The following is a 20,895-nucleotide window of genomic DNA, read 5'->3' as shown; positions in this document are numbered from 1 at the left end:
CTCACATCCATAGAGAGCAATATAACTGCCGTTGAGCTATGGGTTAATAAGATTGACATGCAAACAAGTCAACAATCATACGAATAGGGGGAAAAACGAGCCGGAACTAAAAACGCCACACCAAAGCCGCTCATATATTAAAGTTATGATCATTGTTTTTTCGATATTCGTGGTTTCGTGCATCATGAATTTGTTCCTGAGAGACAGACAGTCAATAAGAAGTTCTATTTAGCCGTATGGAGGCGTTTGTGTAAGAACATCCAACGAAAACAGCCGGAATTGTGGAAGACCAATTCATGAATTTTACGCGATAATAATGCACCGTCGCATCATGCCATGATTGTGACTACATTTAAAGCCAAAAACGCACTGAATACCATCGCTCAACCATTGTCTTTGGCACCGTGTGACTTTTTCTTGTTCCCAAAACTGAAATTACCTGATATGTTCACAGACAACTAGTGTCTTTGTATAATGATATGAATGGAACTTATATATATACATACTTGTACATAAAAGTCAACACTTACCTTCAAGACTATTAAAAGCAGAAATCCACTAAGCCATAAAAAATTACGCGACGTAAGTATTCGCGACAACCACTCGCGCGCAATATTATTGTTTTTGCTGTGTTTATTTCTGTTGTTGTGCGCCCCTAGCGGGAAGTGACGCCACTATATGGCCACATAGTTGCTGGTGCCATAACACAAAACCGTTAAACGAAGCACAACGCACAAATCGAGTCAAGTTCGAAGAAGGCACACAAACGAAAGGATACACGATATTATTACAGCTGGCGTGGAAACACACACACACACACGCACGCACACGCGAACACTTTATTGTATTTGTGTGGCACAAGGTACACTAGCAAATGCTATTAAAATCATTTACAAATTAACCGACACCTACAAAGGTGGCGCACAGCTACGCCTCAGTACTAGGTGAAGGGTGGGGACAACATGGCGTATGAGTGACGGACACTTGGCATTCATACAGCGAAGCGCTTGTCTTTGCCTGGATATTTTTATGTAAGCGTGTGAACTTGTAGCCAGCGATAATATGGCACGCATAAGCACATATATATATATATCTATAGTTACAGAGGGTCCCTCCTGTCACTTCCACACACAGTGTCGGTTCGGCTGCTAATTGACAGCACCGCACGGCCAACTATTTGATTGCCTGCTGCTCGCTTGTGATAAGCGGCACGTGATGACTACCGTTATACGCGCCAGCTATACACATATACCGTTATATTTATACAAATATGCCCGCACGCAGCGTCGGAAGCTTAGTTGCCACTCCAATTTCCGTCTAATCTATAATCGATTTATGCTCACTTCACTCACTCACACTCACACTCACTGGCTGGCAGCGTTCATTGCTAACTAGTACACCGCAGTGGCCACTTTGGTCAGTCGTTTCGTGTTCCGATCACTTTTGACGCTACTTCGAGGCACTTTTCATTATGTTATGCCGTTGGGTTCGCCTGCGCTGCTTTGCAAATTTTGTACACGAATTCGTTGATTATCGACTGACGCTTGATTATCGGCGGCTTATATGTCATTTGGCTAACGGTGTATGCCATTTGGCATTTAGCATTCACCACTGCACATTTTGTAAATTTGTTTGTGTGTGTTTAATGGTTTTTGTTTTTGGTTTTGCTCACTTCACTTTTGATTGCGCGCACTCACCGTTGCACTTTGAATATTCGGGTGTCATTTCGCTTGGCACTCGTCAGTTGATTGATTTGCATATTTCATTTGAAGCGATTGCCATGTGGTACACAGGGTTGAGGTTAGGCAAATTTTCGCTGTTATTTTGTAATATATTTTTGTTTGAGATTTTTTTTTTGTTATTTTTAATGAAATTTTTCTTGTTGTTTTTTGAATTATTTTTTACACGTTATAATGTAAGTTTTTTTACATTTTCTAAGGTGACTCATTTTTTTAATTATGTTATGGTTTAATTGATATATTTAATTATCATATCGATGTATTAAACTTTTTAAACACAATATTTCTTAAATATTATTTTACAAATATTAACCATTATTTTTTACATTTTTTTTTTTATATTTTTTTTTATTATGTTTAGTTTTAGTATATTTTTGAAATTTTTTTTACAAATATTTATTATTATTGTTTTTTTTTTTACTAATTTTCTATTTCTTTTTTTTAGTATTATTTGTATTAAAAATTTTGCAATATTTTTGTTTTTACTATATAATCAATATTTTAGAAATATTGAAAAGCTCACAAATACCAATTATTTATTTTTCATATTTTTTTAATTTATTTTAGTTTTATTTTTAAATATTGTTATTGTTTTTTTTATTATTTTTTGTATTAAAAGTTTTGCAATTATTTGTTTTGAGTATTATAAAATATTTAAAAAACTCAAAAATATCAATGATTTATTTTTCTTATTTTTTTATTTTTTAGCTTTATTTTTATTTAGATAATTTTTTTTAATTAGTAACATTTTTTTAATTTTTTCCAGGTATTTTTTGTGCTATTAATTTTTCAATATTTTTTTCACTTTTTTTCATAAATTTATCTTACCTTTACTCGATTTTTAAACCACAAGCCTCCGTTTCTTATTACAGCACATAAAATCACCGGCAGTTTTAATTTAATTATTGTTCTTTATTACGCTTTATAATGACTTCTTCAATATTTTATGCCTTTTGGGTTTCAAATTTTATAAAATTGAGCACATTATATAATTTTAGAATATTTTTATTTTTCACATTATATATATATTTTTTTTTCATAATATTCATTATTAGATATTTAATTTCATCTTTTGTTATTTTTAATTTTTTTTTTTTTTGAGTTTGTTATAATTTATTCCTTTTTTTTTGCTTATTATATTTTTTTTTCGTTTGTTATATTTTTTTTATTTATTTTACTTTTACCTTTCTATTTACCGTATAAAGATATAATATTTAGAATTTTTAGTAATTGCATAAATATTTATTTCATTTGCTCTAAGGTACCTCACTTTTACTATATTATTTTCAAAATCAAACTGTATATATTTTAGATTTTATTTAGTTTTAGTGGCGTGCGCTTGAAATGCTGCACATTTTTATTCCGTTACCGCTTTTATTTCAATATACATATATTATAAATATTTTTGTATTAATTTTTTTACCATATCATTAAAATTTATAAGAGATATTTAATAGTTCTAGCACAATTTTTAAATATTAAATTATTGGCTTATATTAACTTTAAAAATTTTTTTTTTTTAAATATTTTTTTCAATATTTTTTTTTTAATTTTTTTAAATATTTTTTTTTTTTAACTTTTACGAATTTATTTAAACACCGCTTTATCATGCATTGTAAATATTTTTTGTTGCAGCTTTTGAAAATTTTTTCTTTTAATTTTTTTTTTTTTTTGAATTATGTAATGCTATTTTATTTTGAAAATTTTAATATTTATTTAAGTTTTTTTTTGATGATGTTAATTTTAATTTTTTTTATTATTTTCGTTTTTTTTACATTTATGCAAAAGCTTTTAATTTTGTCTAGATAATTTTAGTTTTTTTACACAAATGATGCAGTTGTTAAATTTTTTTCAACTATTTTTATTTAAATAGTGTTTTGACTTCACAAAAAATTTAAATTTCGTTTGTTTTCTCGGCACAATTTTTATATTTTTTATTTATTAAAAAATTGCAGATTGCACATTTTTTATATAAATTTGCCTTTAAACACTTTTAATAATTTAACTTAATTTTTAATTTTTGAATTAGATACTTTTTTTCATTATATTTCCAATTTTTTTAAATTGTTATTAATTATCGTTTTCTCTTTATTTTATTAATTGTTATATATTAAACATTAGCATTCGTTGATAATTTTGTAGCACTTTTTGTTTTCCAAGCCATTTTAAATTATATTATTTTTAATTCAAACCGTTAATTCTCAAAATATTTGAAATTTCTCTAGCTAAAGCGCTTTTTCGTTATTCTTTGCCCAATTTTCCGCAATAACTGCAATATTTGTTGTCTCACTCTAATGTGCGCTTAGCGAGCACTTAATTGCATTTGACTTAATAATAAACTTTTCATTTTTAAGCATAGCTTTATACACTTTATGTATCTTATAAAACACTATATCACAAAATCATATTTTATAAATACATAGATATTTCTTTAATGTTTATTTATTATAATTTTCAGAAATTTATGAACTTTTTTACAGACATTTAATAAGCATTATAGATTTAGTTAGCATTTTTCTTGTTTTGTCGAAAGTATTCACGCTTTAGAATTTTGTGTTACTATATTTCTTTGGATAAAACTGTTTAAACGTTTATATATTAACGTTTATGTATTTACTATAATATTTCTTCACCAATTTCTTATTGCGTTGTTTTAATTTTGTAGTTGTTTTGTTTTTGTTTCAAGCTGCATGTTGAATAAAAATACGTTTAAAACATATTATATATTTTTTAGCCTTCACAACAATAATTAATTAATTCTCTTAATTTTTTACTGATTGCACAAACACAATTTTTTCACTTTTGCATTTAAATGTATTTGCTTTCCAGTAAATTTCCACATATATGTATATTTAAATAAGACGAAAAAATTAAAAAAAAACTTATAAAATTTTTTAAAAATAATTTAAAATAACAAAATATGTATTACTTTACTTTAAAATAAATAAAAAAAACATAGAATAAAAGTTATGTATTTTTTATATAGAACAAATAATAAAATTTTTTGTTTTATTATTATACTAAAATTAAAATTAGTTATACACTATTAATCATAACTATATGTATATACATATATTAATTATAAACAAAAATAGCGGAACTAATATAAAAAAGTTGATTTAACCATTTTACTTAAATAAAAAAATTACTAAAAATTAAAAAAGGTAATAAAATTTAAAAAAATATATACAAATATTTTATCTGTTTAATTATAATACTTCAAAATTATAATAAATTAAATAAAGTGAATAAATTTCTTTAAAATAATTCAAAAAAAAATTGTTTTTGTTTGAGAAAAAAAATAAACTTAAAATGAAATTAAAATTTTTTTTTTTAAACAAAATAATGAAAAATATATAAAATTTTTACTTTTACTTTAATTCAATTTAATTTATTTTATTTTTATTTTATTTTATTTCACTTTATTTAATTTTATTTTATAATAATTTAATATAATTTAAAAAATTATTTTTTTTGTTTGAAAAAAACATAAACTTAAAATGAAATTAATAATTTTTTTTTAAACAAAATAATAAAAAATATATAAAATTTTTCTCAATTCTCATAAAATAAATAATTTATATTTTTCAAATTATTTTACTTTATTTTATTATATTTTTAAATTAATTTAATTCAATTTAATTTATTTTTATTTTATTTTATTTTGTTTTATTTTATTTTATTTTATTTTATTTCATTTTATTTTATTTTATTTTATTTTATTTTATTTTATTTTATTTTATTTTATTTTATTTTATTTTATTTTATTTTAATTTATTTTATTTTTTTATTGTATTTCAATTATATTTTATTATTATTAATAGCTTTCAGATAAATTAATTTTCGCCTGCCCCAAAGCAGCTCCCTATATTCTGCATATGTATGTACATACATATGCATGCGAAAACCACAAAAATACAGTTATTCCCTATTTTTCACCAATACGAACTCCAACAAAATTAATTTACACAAGCATACTATATACATACATATGTACATATGTATGTACAAATAGACACGCAAACACCTGCAGTAAATTTATTTAAAATTTTCATTTAATTAAAATTTCAAAATTCAAAATTTTCAAATTCACAATTTACACAAAGTAAACAAACACACCGAACATTAGAAATGAATGAATTTTTGATGTAAACAATCAGACCGCAGTGCTTTCACACAAATAAACACATTTTGCTGAATCACACACTCATATACGTACATATGTATGTACATATATAGTATATATGTACATATGCACGCAGACACAAATACACTGTCTCACCACTGAATATTTCGAAAATAAAACTTCTGCAAATTGCAATTCCAGTGCAATAAAGAATAGTGTAAAATATTGTTTAGAACGTAAACAACAACAAAAGCAAGTAATTTAATACATTTGCCGATGATTTAGCTAATAAGCACAATTTAGTGATTTAATTTTTGAAAGCAAATTCTTCCAAAACCAGATGGCAGGCGGCTTTTCCTATTAAAAATCCATGAAAACTTGTAAACACTTCGCTGAGTAGTTCGCAGCGGCAGCGCATTCGCTGCGCTTGGCGCTAATGAACTGCAATGCAGGCAGCAGCAGATGCTCAACGGTTGTTTACACATGTTCGTGCATTCATGTACTCGGGTTTTACATGTGTAGCGCGAATCATAACAAGTTCTTTTCCATTTCGATTTTTTTTTTCTCAGCACTCAATAGCCGAAATCAAATTATTCTTTCAAAATTCCACGAATTATTTAGCTTTTTATCGCCTTCTCTTTCTTTATGTAAACTCAAGATTTTTTGTTATTAATAATAGCATGGTATTTAGTTACTGAACTAGTGTGTTTGAAATTTTAGCCATGAAATTTAAATAGTTTAAACACTTTTTGTGTGTGATTAAAATTATTGTTTTCCAAACAATTTTTTTATTTAAAATTACGTGGGAACATCGCTTTGATAATTTGTTATAAAATATTTTATATATATGAACGCTTCAAAACATATCCAAAATGAATTTTTGGTTTACTTTTTGTGTAATATTTGTTAACAAATTTAATTAGTGTGGCAACACTGCTGAAAATAATACCCAAAACTCTAAATTTAAGAATATTTGCTTTACAACAGATACTATTTGTTCCACAATTTGCAACGTTTTAAGGTATTTTGAAAACTTTTTTTTTAATAAATACAGGTGGCAACTCAGAAAAGTAATGTTTTGATAAAAAAATTTGCTTTATCCTAAATGTAATGCAAATTGCCAAATTTTATTTATTTTAATTATTATTATTTTTTTAGCTTACTACCTGTAGGTGAATTTTTATAGGATGGCAACACTGTTGCATATTATTTATGATAGTAAAGCTTTACGAATATTTTCAGTGTACCAGTCACTATTCGTTTCACATCGCCCATTTTTTACGTTATTTTCAAACAGCTTTTAAATACAGGCAGATGGCAACTCCAGAAAGAAATGTAATCATTAACGATTTTCATTTATCTTATGCGTATTCAAAAACATTTCATACAATCTGTTGATTTTAGCTCGAAAAATATTAACACAATAAATTAATGTGGCAACACTGTGCCATATTATTCATAAAAATTGCGTTTCAAAAATATTTGCGTCACTATTTGTACCATATTTTCGATGTTTTCAATGTATTTTCAAAGTGATGCTAAATACGTACAGATGGCAACTCCTTAAAGCAATGTATGGGTAAAAAATTTTCATTAATCAAACGATAAGATAACAATAAGATTTTTATCAATTTTAGCTTAATACAAAAGAATAAGTTTTTTTTAGTCTGGCAACACTCTGTTACCGAATGTCTGAAATTCAGGCTTTAAGAATATTTGCTGTGTTTGTTTCGCAATTTTCATCTTCAAAAGATATTTTAAAATAAAATGTTTCATTAATTGCAGGTGGCAACACTGTAAAGTATTATTTTAATCTGTAGTTTGCTAATTACCGAATCTATACGGTCAAATATTCTAAATTGCCTTTTTTTATTTTATTTAAATTGCCTTTATTTCCCAACTAGTAGATTATTATGAGCTCGAGTCTTTCCATTGATTAAACATACAGACAGTGTATCCAAATGTCAAAATTCATATGAAGAACGCAAGGTGGTTGGTAACTGAGGCAGATTTAAGGTTATATGTACATATAAATGATCAAGATGACCACGAGAAAAGTTGAACTCCGGTTGACTGTTGTCTCTCCGCCCGTTCCTGTAAGCTGCAACTTGAGTAAAAATTGAGATACCTTGATGAAAATTGGTATGCAGGTTTCTTAACAAAAAAGTAAGATGGATTTCGCAGATGGGTGTAATCAGAATACTGCCAATTCGACAAAACGCCATTATACGAAACCGTCTAAAGTGCCATAACAAAACACTAAAATAAAATATAGAACTCTAACCAGATATTGTCCGAATCGAACAACTGTTCAGGCATCTAGGCACCGAATATATGCTTGCAGTTGACTTATATAAGGTAATATAAGGTAATTTGTGAAATATACAATTGAAATTCAGAGAAAATTCTTTCCTAATAATAATATGTATGTGTGTTAAAATTGGACTGAATCGGGTGAATACTTTCCTACATAATACATATATCTAATATAAAGATTTTAGAATATCCGCGTTTCTTTGTACCGCATATATCGGGTAATATGTGAGTTATTCCAATGAAAATAAGAGAGCCGGGGCGTTGTCGTGCTGCAACTGTCAATCGACTGTATTGTCATACCCGATGGACCCTTCGCTTGAGTCTCTTAAGGAGTTCCAAGTAAAACTTAGCGTTGACGATTTGTTGTGGAGGAACAAATTCATGGTGGACGATGACTTTGGATTTGGTCAATCTTCCGGTCTTCATCAGCGACCAATGAATAATGCAATCTGCCAGTGCAATTGATATCAAATGATTTTAATATGTTTTCGATCTCCTCGAACATTAAATATTAATTCTTTCGCAAAATTTGTAATAAAATATTTACTGGCAGTCGAAAGAATTTCTAGCGATTTGAATCTTACAAGTTGTAAGCGTATAAAGAGTTCGATTACAAGTTCAATCAAAAATTGCGCTGCAAAAGTTTCAAGGTGTTTTGTTAAGGGCTTGAATGGGCTTACTTGTTTCGAAAAATCGAACGTTTTTATTATCTTATTACAACTACAACACCTCTAGAATATTGTTCTAAATCAAGTTGATCCGAGTAATAGTTTCGGAGATACAGCCTTGTCTTTGAACGCGTTTTTCTCGAAACTGTGTTTTCGATGTCGGTTGGCAAAATTTCTCGAGCACTACTCAACCGATCTTTGAGAAACAATGGTTAAAGGCTTGGACGAAAGATTTTTTTTTTCGAATACAACTATTTGAAAAAAAATATCGTTAAATTTTCATTTCTTTGTAAAAATGTTTGCCAAAAATCCAATTCTTATTCTTTTTTTCTTTCGGCCAAGTTCTACGTTAAGCTTTTAACTAAAACACGATTTTTTCACTTTAGATAATCTTGTAAAGAGTTATCCTGCCAACGCGGGCGCATCTTTTTTCCGAGGGGTCACCGGAAATGGCGTCGCAATGGCCGAGTTTAAAATATTTTTGACCAAAAATTTCAGTATTTCTTTGTTAATAATATATGTATGTATGTTTGTAAAAAAAATATTCTAATAAATAATTTAATTTTTATATAAAATTTTTGAAAAAATGCTGTTTTTTACACCAGGAAACTCATGCAACCCCTTAAGAAAACGGCCTTTAATATATTCTGTTCATGATAGAAAACTTATAAAATAATTTAAAATCATTTCATAACTGTTTAAACAAACACAAAAACACCAGAGTAATCAACATTTGCAACTGTAATAAGCCAGATGAAAGTGCTTTCATAGACATTTCTAATAATCACAAAAAGAAATTTTCGATTAGTTTAAGATTTTAATGGATTTTTTGAACTCGATTGCAGAACTTCACATAAATTCAACGGAATATATGTATATGCACTCATATAGTGAATGTTTATAAATGTATGTCTATTTGTATGAACGAAAATATGTAGATACAGCAGCACCCTCCGTCATTCAACATCCACCATCGGGACGCCTGAGGCCGAAATGAAGTGAATTTTACCACAAAACACTGACGTGTCCTTACAAAAGCGCAAATCAGCAAGCAAACAAAAAATAAATTTACATACACACGCATACACACACCGGCACCAGCGTCAGCACCAGCATGCTTTTTGTTGTTATTGCATTCTTTCGCCTAGTATGCTTGCAGCAAAAAAACAGCGCAACTTTTTGTTAAAATTAAATTGTCCTTGTTGCTTGCTGCTTGCGAAGTGGCAGGTCCACACCACTACACACTACACACCATAACGGCACTGCGCTGGAGTATATTTGCAAACACATATGTATGTATGTACGTGTGAATGTATTTGTGTGCTTTGCGATTTTAGCGCAGTAAAAATTTGACACACGCGTTTGCCTTGTTTTTGTTGTAAGGATGCCTGCTGTCATGTTAAATGCGGCGCGAATTTCCACCGCACACAACCGCACGAACGCCCGCGAATGTACACGAGTGTTGGCAGACGGATGTTGGTTAGTTTGCGCATAGTTAAACAACTTCACACATAAATATATTAACGTAAGCATTTTTTACTATCATTGCATTAGCATTTCTGTGCCTGTATGTGTGTGTGTGGCCGCACAACAAATGCCGCTAATTTCATATCCGGAATTTTAAGTTGTTGAGCGTACAAATTGCGAGGTTCAACGGGTGGCATTTAACCCGGCGACACTCATTGTTTACAGCCTTTTGTGGCTGACTGTGGTTAATTCGTGGATTATGAATTTTAATCAATGCGCATTAGCATTTTATACACAATTAAAATATTACAATATTGCATGATGTTATTAGTGACCAATATATTTTGGAATATATACATATGTATGAACAGAGAAGGAAGGATACTATTTTATATATAAAAAATAGTATTATTGTCATGTAAAGCGTTTCCAATAAGATTGACTGATATGATCGATCGACTTTTTTCACGGATTCGATGAATTTTCAAGTGCTTTTTCCTTTAAATCAAATCGTATGTCAAGAATATCACATTCAATATTGACTCCGAAAGCTTGAAGAGAGTCTAGTTTATAGCCAAAGACAAAGGGACCTTAAATAACCCTACAAGAAGTAGTCGAATAGGTTTTACCACAATTGGAGGCAATTTAATGGAGGATGGAGCCATGTGTAGAAGTTCACGCAAGTGAGAAAAGTTCTCTGAGCGCCATTCACTTGAGAGTGACCAGAAACGATTCTTGTGTATATGGTTCCAACAGCTCACAACTTGAGGCCTTAGACTAAGTATACTCTGGGTAGGCAAAAAACATCATTTTGAAGGCAAAATATCGCTCCACAGGCTTGTGCACTGGGTTTGGGACCTCCTCCTAAAAAATTTTCTCCGATGAGAAACCCCCCTCTTGATGACGACCACTGCAAACGCATTCAGGATTATGATTTGAGGGCATGCACCTGGAATGTCCGGTCCCTTAATTGGGATGTTTCCACTCAGCAGGTTAATGTTCTCGTAAGAGTACAGGCTGCCGTTCAAGAAATGCGATGGATGAGACAAGGACTGAGGCGAGTAGGTCCTTGTGCCATTTACTACAGTGGCCATATAAAGGAGTGGAAATTTGGTGTGGGACTCGTGGTGGGAGAGAGACTCCGTGGCCGAGTCTTGGCATTCACCCGGGTGCATGCACGTTTAGCTAAGTCCGTATCAAAGCGAAGTTCTGATCGCTGATTTACGATATGATATTTTTTATGGTCGCTAGGAGCGCACTTATGGGAGTTGCCCTGCCACGATGTCAAAATCCTGCAGAGGTGACTTTAACACCAGGGTAGGCAAAGGAGTTATCTTTGGCACAACAGTCAGTTAATTCAGCTTCCATGATGAAACATTCCCAAATGCGTTGGGGCTGATCGACTTTACTGGGGCCCGCAAAATGGCTAACTGTAGTACTAGACGCCAACATACCAAGGCAAAAGAAGAGACGGTACAATGAGAAATGCCGTGTCACAGTGGAGAGAAATCAAACTGCCCGAATAAAAAAACGACAGGCCGAAATGAATGAGTACAAAAAGCTTTACAAGCTGGTCGACAGGGGTAATGCTTGAAATTTCTACGAGATGTTGACAAGATCAACATATAAAGTTCTTTGTTGACAGTAACGGTGTCGCCAGCTTGGTTTCGAAAGAAGTACGGACCGACTCTTAGAAATCATATCATCCGTATTGTGTTCCTTGATGTCCGGCATATAGGGCTATTATTGAAAATGAACGAAAAACTATCAATGCCTTATCATATGCTGTTAAAGTCTTACTTGCACAATCGGACGTTATACGTTAGATACCGTTATATTGAGGCGAAGTTAGGCCCGTTCGTTTCAGTGTGTCCCAAGGCAGTGTACTCGCCCCTTTGCTGAATATTCTTTATACAACAGACCTTCCAGTGATCAGCTCTGACTCCATAGATAACGGCAACCCATCCTGATGATACTGCACTGCTAGAATCAAGTGGCAACACTAATAATGCTACCAGAAAACTGCATATGCAACTGAATGCTCTAGCATCGTGACTCACCAAATGCAACATTGGCATTAACAACCAAAAGTCCGTAGATGTAGTATATGTATACTTTGAAGCACAAAAATTTGCTCTCAAATGGCTTTATATGTTCAGTTGTTACCAACAAACACATGCGCAAAATATTTTTATAATTTTTTTTTTTTTACAGTTAATAAGAGGCGCCTTTGAGAGGATAACGTAAAATAAAAAACAAATCAGCTAAGATTAAGGTTGACGCAGCTATAATGGCTCCTCAAGCCAAGATCCCGTCTCAGTCTGCAGAATAAGTTGCTAATTGATAAGGTAACACTTAGGCCGATCTGGACGTATGGCATTCAAATCTAAGACAATGCAGCGAATTCAAGTTTGAAAGAAATTCAAACTTTTCAAAATAAAATTTTGCGAAACTTAGTGGGGGCTCCTTGTGAGAAGCGATGTCCTCCACTGGGATCTAAATATTGCAATACATTTTTATCTCCTAAACAAATTAACTACAACTTTCAAAAATTTATATTCTAATACAAGATTTTTTAATCTACAAGAAATGCTTGAATAATTTTTTAATAAAAAAAAAACTTTAAAAGCATCAAATATAAAGTATTCATGGAGTACACCGTGTCGTATGAGCAACACCGAGTGTATATTTAAATCGATTATATAAATGTTGTAGGTTTATTTTTTTAGGAGATAAAAATGATTGCAAGAAATAAAAAGTTCCACGTAAAATTTAAAAAAAAATCCCAAATTCAATTTTGCGAAAATGATTTAGGCATGGTTTAAATTGAAAATAAAGAGCTCTCTCCTCCTCTCCTACAAAGAGTCAACTTGGGATATAATGGGCACCATAATATGTCATATATACATAAGTATGTGTTCCTCAAAACTTTTTGAAAGCAAAGAATAGAAAAAAAAAAACAAAAAGTGAAAAATGCCAACAAAAGCAACATCCGTCTAATTCAAGCCAATAAATAATGAGTTGTGGGCAAAGCTGTGCCCAAATGCCTGTCATCCCTTTTATCTATGCATAAAATGCCTTTTTGGGTAATTTTTCACATATTTGTGTGTATGCGTATGTAGATATAATATTTTATATTGGATCGTCGCCAGCATTGTTGGGTGTTTTGTATTGCGAATGCTTGTCAACGCATATCAATTTTTAAACCTCATAAAAATGTAAACAATACAATAATGTGCACCATCGTATATGGTGTATGTATACAAATATATTTACATACGTATTTACATATTTACTTTATTTACACATATGTATACGCATCGAAGCTTAAGTGTTTAAATTTATTGCGTGCACGTGTATCCTTTCTTAAACAAATCGGAGGATGGCGTTTTGTTTAAACATCCTTAAAACATTTGACGTCAAATATTGTATAAACACTGTTTTTTGATCAATTGTGAAAACTTTTGACGAAAACTATACATAAATGAGGGAATTTTTATGGAAACCTTACTTCTAAGAAGCCTTAAAGAGTCCTGAAGCTCTAGTAAAGCATGGAATACGTCGAAAATAAATATGTGCCGCATCAAATATGGTTTGTGTAGTTTAGTTTTGGTGGAATTTTTGAAAAATTTCAATGAATTTTACCTTTTCTTGCCTTTAACAAAATATTTTTGGATGAAAACCTTCAAAGTTTGCCTTAAAACCTAAAAAAGTTTTAGTTGAAATCCAAAGCTTTATGTAAATTTTACTAAGCATTTTCAAAGGGCTGTGGCAGCTTTCTTCCATTAGCGCATTGTTAAGGCTCAACGCTCTGCAGCTTAAGAGAGACTGAAAGTACTGCCACTATAAAGAAAAGGCGCCCCATGAAAATAGGCAACCAGAAAAAGAAAATTTCGTGCTTTCACCTTTTCACTTTGCATTGCTACAGTATGGTTTTTGGGCAAGAATTCACAGACAAATTCAAAAAATTTTATTATTTTATTTATTTTAAATACTATGATATAGATAGAATATTTTCTCAAAGTTTCAAGGAAATTGCTATAAAATTGTAGGAGATAGAACATTTGGAAGAGCGGTCCGTCAGCCTAGACCGGGCGGCTACTTCAGTCTTTGATCATGTTTTCTGGGAATATCGTTTTCAAAGTCGGTATAATTCCTCAGAAACTAGTGAAGCGATCTCATTGAAATTCTAAAGAAAATGACCCCGTGATTGATCGAACTATTTTGTCTTTCCGATTACAACTATTTTTTTTCAACGCAATTTGTAGTAAAAATTAAACCAAAACTCATTTTTTTCCAAATTCTTCGATTAATCACAACCTATTCTCATATTAAATTTAATTATTTAATTTTTGATGAATCTTTCGCATGTTATGCCAATTGTTGCATTTCCAAAATATGTTTATGAAAAATTCACAACATATTGAAATGTTGCTCTTTGATATGCTAAAAAGTTATAATAAATTAATTCATTTGTTTAATGAAAAAAAATTGGGAAAATATGTAAAACCCCACGTAACCTCTTAAGGGGGAGCCTGCTTTAGAAACTTCAAAAAATCGATTAATTTTTTTTTGCTTAAATCTCTTTAAAAATAATCTAAGAATATGTCCCCAAAGTTTTAGATGAGAATTCGAAATATTTTCGGAGCTAGAAGGGAAATAGTGACCGAGCGTCTAGCAGATATATGAGCGATTGGGCAGAAAGCGAAAACTTTGACGCGCGATTTCTCGGTTTTTCATTTTTACGATTTTTCTTAATTGGCAGGCAGGATAGAAAAAAAAAAAGTAAACGTCCTATCGAAACGAATCAAAATGCGTTGTACTTTGAATTAAATTCTCTTCTAGGTGAACCTAAAATACCTTAAGAAAGTTAATACTAATCCGGTTTTTAAAAAAATTAAAGTAATTTTTTGTTATTGCATTTTTTTTTTAATCTGCGAAAAATTGTTGAATTTTTCACTTTTTGTTGAGTTTTCTTGGTTCACCTAGGAATTACACTTTTTGAAAATTAAAAATCTTTTGTTTTTTTGTTTCAGATGAAAATTGCGACCTGCATTTTGCCCGCCACACAAAAATTGCAAACTCGAGGCGCCTCCGTAAATTTCTTCAAACATGAAGAATATCGAATGTATAATAATAAAAAATTTGAGAAGACTCTTCAAATATATAAGAATAAATCCTAAAAGTTTCATTTCAATCAGACATTTCTTTCCTTTCCAAAAAAATCCTTGAAAATATAGATTTTTTGAAGCCTCTAAAGCAGGCTCCCCCCTTAAGGATTTCAAAAACTCAATTTTTTTATTATCCTACAAAATTCTACAACATCTCTAGAATATTGTCCTAAATAGTAATAGTTCCGGATATACAAACTTGAGAACTTGTGCGCTCGAGTCTAGCTAGGCTAAGTGCACCGTCTTTAAACGCGTTTTTTTCGAATCGATATTTTTTGAAATTGTTGACATCATAGCTCAACGAGAAATTCACTGATCGACTTTAAACTAAAATTGAGTATTGTTGAATAAATTTACTATACAATGGCCTACGATCTTTTTGCTTGGTTGAAAATTGTTAATTTGGCATTAAAAAAGGAAATTTTTTACATAAAAAAAGAACCCCATTTTTGATATTCTTCAGGGATCGTAGGTCATTGTATAGAAAACACCTTCAACTTTAATAACCTTTTTGAATTTTTTTGTTTCAGCTACTCATTCGCCCGCAATCATGCCAGCAGTCGGGGCACTTTTTTTTTGGAACCTCCAAAGACAGCACATATGTAACTCCGTTATTTTTCAACATTTTTCTTAAACAAAAAATTTCAAAATATTGCTAAAAATATACTTTATTATATCCAAAGAACTTCGAAACATTCAATGAGTACTTTCTTTAAGAAAAAATCACGAAAATTGTGTAATTTTTCATGGGTTACAATAGTATAGCCCCTTGAGGTTTTAACTAAGCCATGTATTTTTTCACTTTAGATAATCCTGTAAGGAGTTATCCTGCCAACGCGGATGCATATTTTTTTCGAGGAGTCACCGGAAATGTCGGCGCAATGGCCGAGTTTAAAATATTCTTTTCCAAGAATTTCACAATTTCTTTGTTGATTGTGTATGTTTTTAAGAATAAAAATGTTTAGTAATTTTAATTAAAAAATTGAAAAGGCAGTACTTAAAGTAAAAATTTAGTCTCAAGTTTCCATGGATTCTTTTTTTTTCAACACAAAAAACATAATTTTGATGTGTCCACAAAGAAATGAAAAAAAATTCTTGAAACACTCTAATATATGTGTATACTTCTTAAACAATTGCCGCTTCTACTTTCTCTCCTATTCTCTCTGCTGCGAAACAATTTCTTCATTTTTATTTTAAAACCACCACAAGAAGTTTCTTCCTGTTCAATTTCTTCTTCTTCTTCTTAATAATGTCCTGTTCAATTTGCATTGCCCAAATTTCACTGCAATTTTTAACCAAAATATCCGACAAATATAAGCTCTAAATAGCAACTTTATTTGAAAAACAAATTCTTCCAAAAAAAATAATATTTAATTATTAATAGCCACATTCAAAGCCTTTCACTCTTTTCTTTTGTGCGATTTTTTAGTTCGAAATATAAAAATATTATTCTCAGACACCCAGTGTGGTCGAAACAAAAGCCAAGCTGCTAAAAATTGAAAATTTTGTAAACAGAAAATTTCAATTTCTTTATAAATTATTTTTAAAAAAATATTTACTTTTCGTAAAAAGCAATAGAAATTTATTAAATAAAGAAAACGTAAATTCAAAATAATTTAATGAAGTATATACATGTATGTATATGTATATATTGCGTAGGCAAACCAGAAAAATATCATCAACTACAAAGGTAGTGGAAACACATAAATCAAAAATGAATATGTAGGTAATAATATGCAAATATTAAATGAACAAAAACACACATAAGAAGAGAAAACATTAAAGGACAGATATTAAATTTAAAATTAAAGAAATGATTTCAGGTAGGTGAGCCATAAATTTAATAGCCTGAACATAGTATACAAATATGCATATATATATATATATGTATATATAAGCATATACACAATAAAAAGCCACATATAAGAAGTATAAGCAAATTGCCATATATGTACCTATTTATATACTTGTGTACATAAGCGAAATTCCGCCAGGCTAAGCAAAGAAACGCGCAACAGCCTACAGGACAAGGGAAAAAGTAACACAAATACACACACAGACAGCACTGAAATAACACACTTACATACAAGCAGGGATGAAGTATAACAATATGTGACTGTGTGCGTCGAAATGCGCACGTTTGCGTTAAGTCCTGTAGGTGAGCACCCAAACTGGTTGTGACACCGATACCCGAGTTGCCAGGTTTAATGCTCCAAAAAGCGAAATGAAGCTCGTTCGCTGCTGGGAGAGTAAACAGGCGCAAAGCTACTCAAAATGAACTGGAGCAGCTGTGAAAGTTGGAGCGAAATTGCAGGTGAAAAAAGAATGCTGAAAAAACGGGATGAAGTTTGGTGCTTTTATGGCGATTTTGTATTAAAAGAGATGCGTATATATGCAAAAACAACAAAAAAAGTAAAAATATAAAATTTTTAATTTAAAAGTTGCATTTAGTTATTTATTAACATAAAAAATTAACATACAAAATTAAATAAGTAAGTTTTATTTAAGCAAAGTAACACTGGACAACATGGCGTATGCGCAACATTTTGTTAAATTTGCTTGAAAATGCGTGGGAAGCGCGCTCAAGTCGTATTTTTACGCGTATTTCTTGTTTCGAACACACATTTTTGCACTTTTTAATTATTTTTAATTTCACTTAATTATTTCTTCAATTTTTCGCCAAATTCCAGGCTTCACTTTCCGCCTATTTACACTTCACAAACACACTGCTGCTTATAACGCACACATGTGTATGCATTTCGTATACATATATACATAAACTTATATGTTTATGTATGTGAACACATACACACACACGCTCACTTTGCATTACTTTTTAACTGTTTAACGCCGCGTTGCGCTGCTGCGCCTTTTTCTTTTGCTTCATTTACAACACAGATATTTCAACGGCAACAACACATTTACACGCCGTTTTTTTCGTTTACAAACCAAACTGCTCGAATGCTCGTTGCGCACTGGAGCGGCTGGTACCGTTAGCTGGCGCTCGGCTGGACACCAGCGCTGACACCGCATGCGATGGCCCAACGTGCGACAGTGCCATGTTGTCGCTCGGCTAACAGACACTTCTTTCAGTCGCTCTCTCTCTCTCTCTCTCTTTCTGTCTCATATACACGCACGCACTCTCCCGCTCTCGCTCTGTTAACACTGCCGTGTTGTTTACAGCACGCGTCAGGGTTGTTTCTGCTCTGTTGCCGTTCGAATTGCTGCCTGTTGCTGCTCCGGTTCCGTTTCCGACTATTTTGTTCTTCGTATGGCAGCTGTGACAATGGCTAACGCTGTGTCTGTGCTTGTCACAATTGTTTGCGAAATTCGGCCAATAGGTCAGCAATGCTTTGTGAGTGCGCCAACACCAAGTGAGTGAGCTGGGAATTGTTATTATTGGTTTATGATGTTTGAGACTGAGTTTGGCAATCAGTTGTTGTTGCTTAATGTGTTGTTTTATTGCTGGGGTAGTTAATAAAATGTTTTTTTTTTTTTATTTCATTTAATTTATTTTTTTTTCATATTTAATAATTTATTTTTCATATCTATTAATTAATTTATTTTTTTTTTTTGTTAAAATTTTTTCCTAAGGCTATTCTATTGCCCGTAAATATCTTTGCGCGGTTCACCAAGAGATGGCGTAACTTGTTTATTTTTCCATTGTTTCTATATTCCGAACATGCATCGCAAAGCTACTACCCTCGTCAGTATTTTTCAGTATATGTCATTAATTTGAAGCATATAGGAGAATTTATTTTCACTTAAATTAGTCGAACTTTTTGCCTAGAAAAGTGTTTTGCGTAGATCTCCGAACTTTCCTATGAAGAAAACTTTAGTAATAATATTTTGGTGAAAGTTTATGGCGCACATCTATATCTAAGAATACCTGAATATACCTGAATCTGCAAAAAGTGGTTTGTACCATTCAAAACGGCTGATTTTGGCTTGGAAGACGTAGAACGTCCTGGCCAAAAAACATTGAAGATGAGGTTGAGGAAATTGTTGCCAAATATAAGAAGTTTTCACTTAATATTTGAGAGTCACTCAAGAAGCCATTTCAAAACGTATAAAAACAGTCAAATACTTGTACATTCAAAATCCAGAAATTAGAAATTGTCATACAAATTGAAAACAAGAGGCGTTCAAGACACTTTTGTCGGTCAGAAATGCAGCTTGCAGCTACAATTATTAAATATTGTTCCACAACGACAACCCTGGAGACGAAAAATCATATGTAAACCCCGCCAAACAGACAAATCAGCGGTAAAGTTGAATATCGATATCGCCTGAGACAAGAATTTTCCATCCTTACAACGTTTGGCCACATGTTGCAAGTATTGTTAAAGCCTAATTGGGTTACAGCGACTATGGAGTTCTACTTCACACATCTTACAGGCCAGACTTATCACCTTTTGACTACCATTTGCTTTGATGGATGTAAAACGCATTCACTGGCATACTGTTCACATAAGAACAGAGTATTAGCAATACTACCGGTAAGCCGGCGCAGTTCTAATGTGATGTTTTCCACAAATTACCAGAAATAAGTGAAAATGTTATAACTTCCGATTGGCAACACTTTGATACTATTGTGCATTTTTATTAAAAAAGTTAAAGTTCAAAAAATGAAATTTGCGAAATTGTTAGGACTGTCCTCAAGGGGGTATTCTGGGCTAACTAGAAGCATGAATTTCAGGTAATTTTTAAAGTGTCGCAAAAAAAGGCAATTAATATTTTTACTATCTATTTCTTTTATTAGTTATTTGCTAATTTTAGAAGAGTACAGAAAAAAATTAAAAACTAAAAAAAGTAAAAAAAATTCAAAAAATATGAGCTGACGAAGTGGGGGGTCTCTAAAAATTTCCACGTGACCATACCCATAATTTCAACACTCCTAGTTATTTGAAACCAAAAAAAAAAAAAGATTATTAATCTAGAATAATGTCGCAATGGCCGGAACTACGGAAAAGTGGGAAAAAAATTTTTTCACAAAATGGCGACTGCCTGAAAAAAAAAAGTTTTTTTGGATCACTTTTTCTGACTATTTCGATTTTTTTTTAAATAATAAAAATAAAAATTTGGGGATGGGGCTAGTTCCAACCATAGACAAGCCTATAAAGAAGACTCTGTAAAAATTTCAAGTAAATCGGTCTAGTAGAACCTGAGAAATCGTGGGTATCGTTTTTTTATTAAGCAGATTTTTTTCAAAAAGAGTACCGTAAACAGGTCTCTTTGGATATGCTTCACCGTGCGAATTCCGCTCCCACATCCCTGAAGGACATTATAACTGCCCACGAAACTTAGGTTTATGAGCTTGACTTGTAAACAAGTCAACAATCATCGGAATGGAGGGAAACAAACGAACCGAAACAAAGAACACCACGTCAAAGCCGCTCAAAAATCAA

General features: G+C 31.3%; 1 protein-coding gene and 1 long non-coding RNA gene across 2 annotated transcripts in view; one reads left to right on the top strand and one right to left on the bottom strand.

Annotated features, from left to right (window-relative positions):
• Positions 1-20,895, top strand: part of LOC126757313 (calcium release-activated calcium channel protein 1) — a 165,862-nt gene that overhangs the window by 47,513 nt on the left and 97,454 nt on the right. The gene's annotated exons all lie outside the window — the stretch shown is intronic.
• On the bottom strand, positions 4,144-18,449 carry LOC126757332 (uncharacterized). The gene is made up of 2 exons (XR_007666724.1): positions 18,321-18,449; positions 4,144-4,425 (listed from the first exon to the last, which is right to left on the bottom strand). It is a non-coding gene; the product is annotated as an uncharacterized LOC126757332 (long non-coding RNA).

Source organism: Bactrocera neohumeralis, chromosome 4 (genome assembly GCF_024586455.1).
Source record: "Bactrocera neohumeralis isolate Rockhampton chromosome 4, APGP_CSIRO_Bneo_wtdbg2-racon-allhic-juicebox.fasta_v2, whole genome shotgun sequence".
Classification (NCBI taxonomy): domain Eukaryota; kingdom Metazoa; phylum Arthropoda; class Insecta; order Diptera; family Tephritidae; genus Bactrocera; species Bactrocera neohumeralis.
Note: the sequence above shows the minus strand (reverse complement) of the source record. Positions and strands in the feature narration are given on the sequence as shown.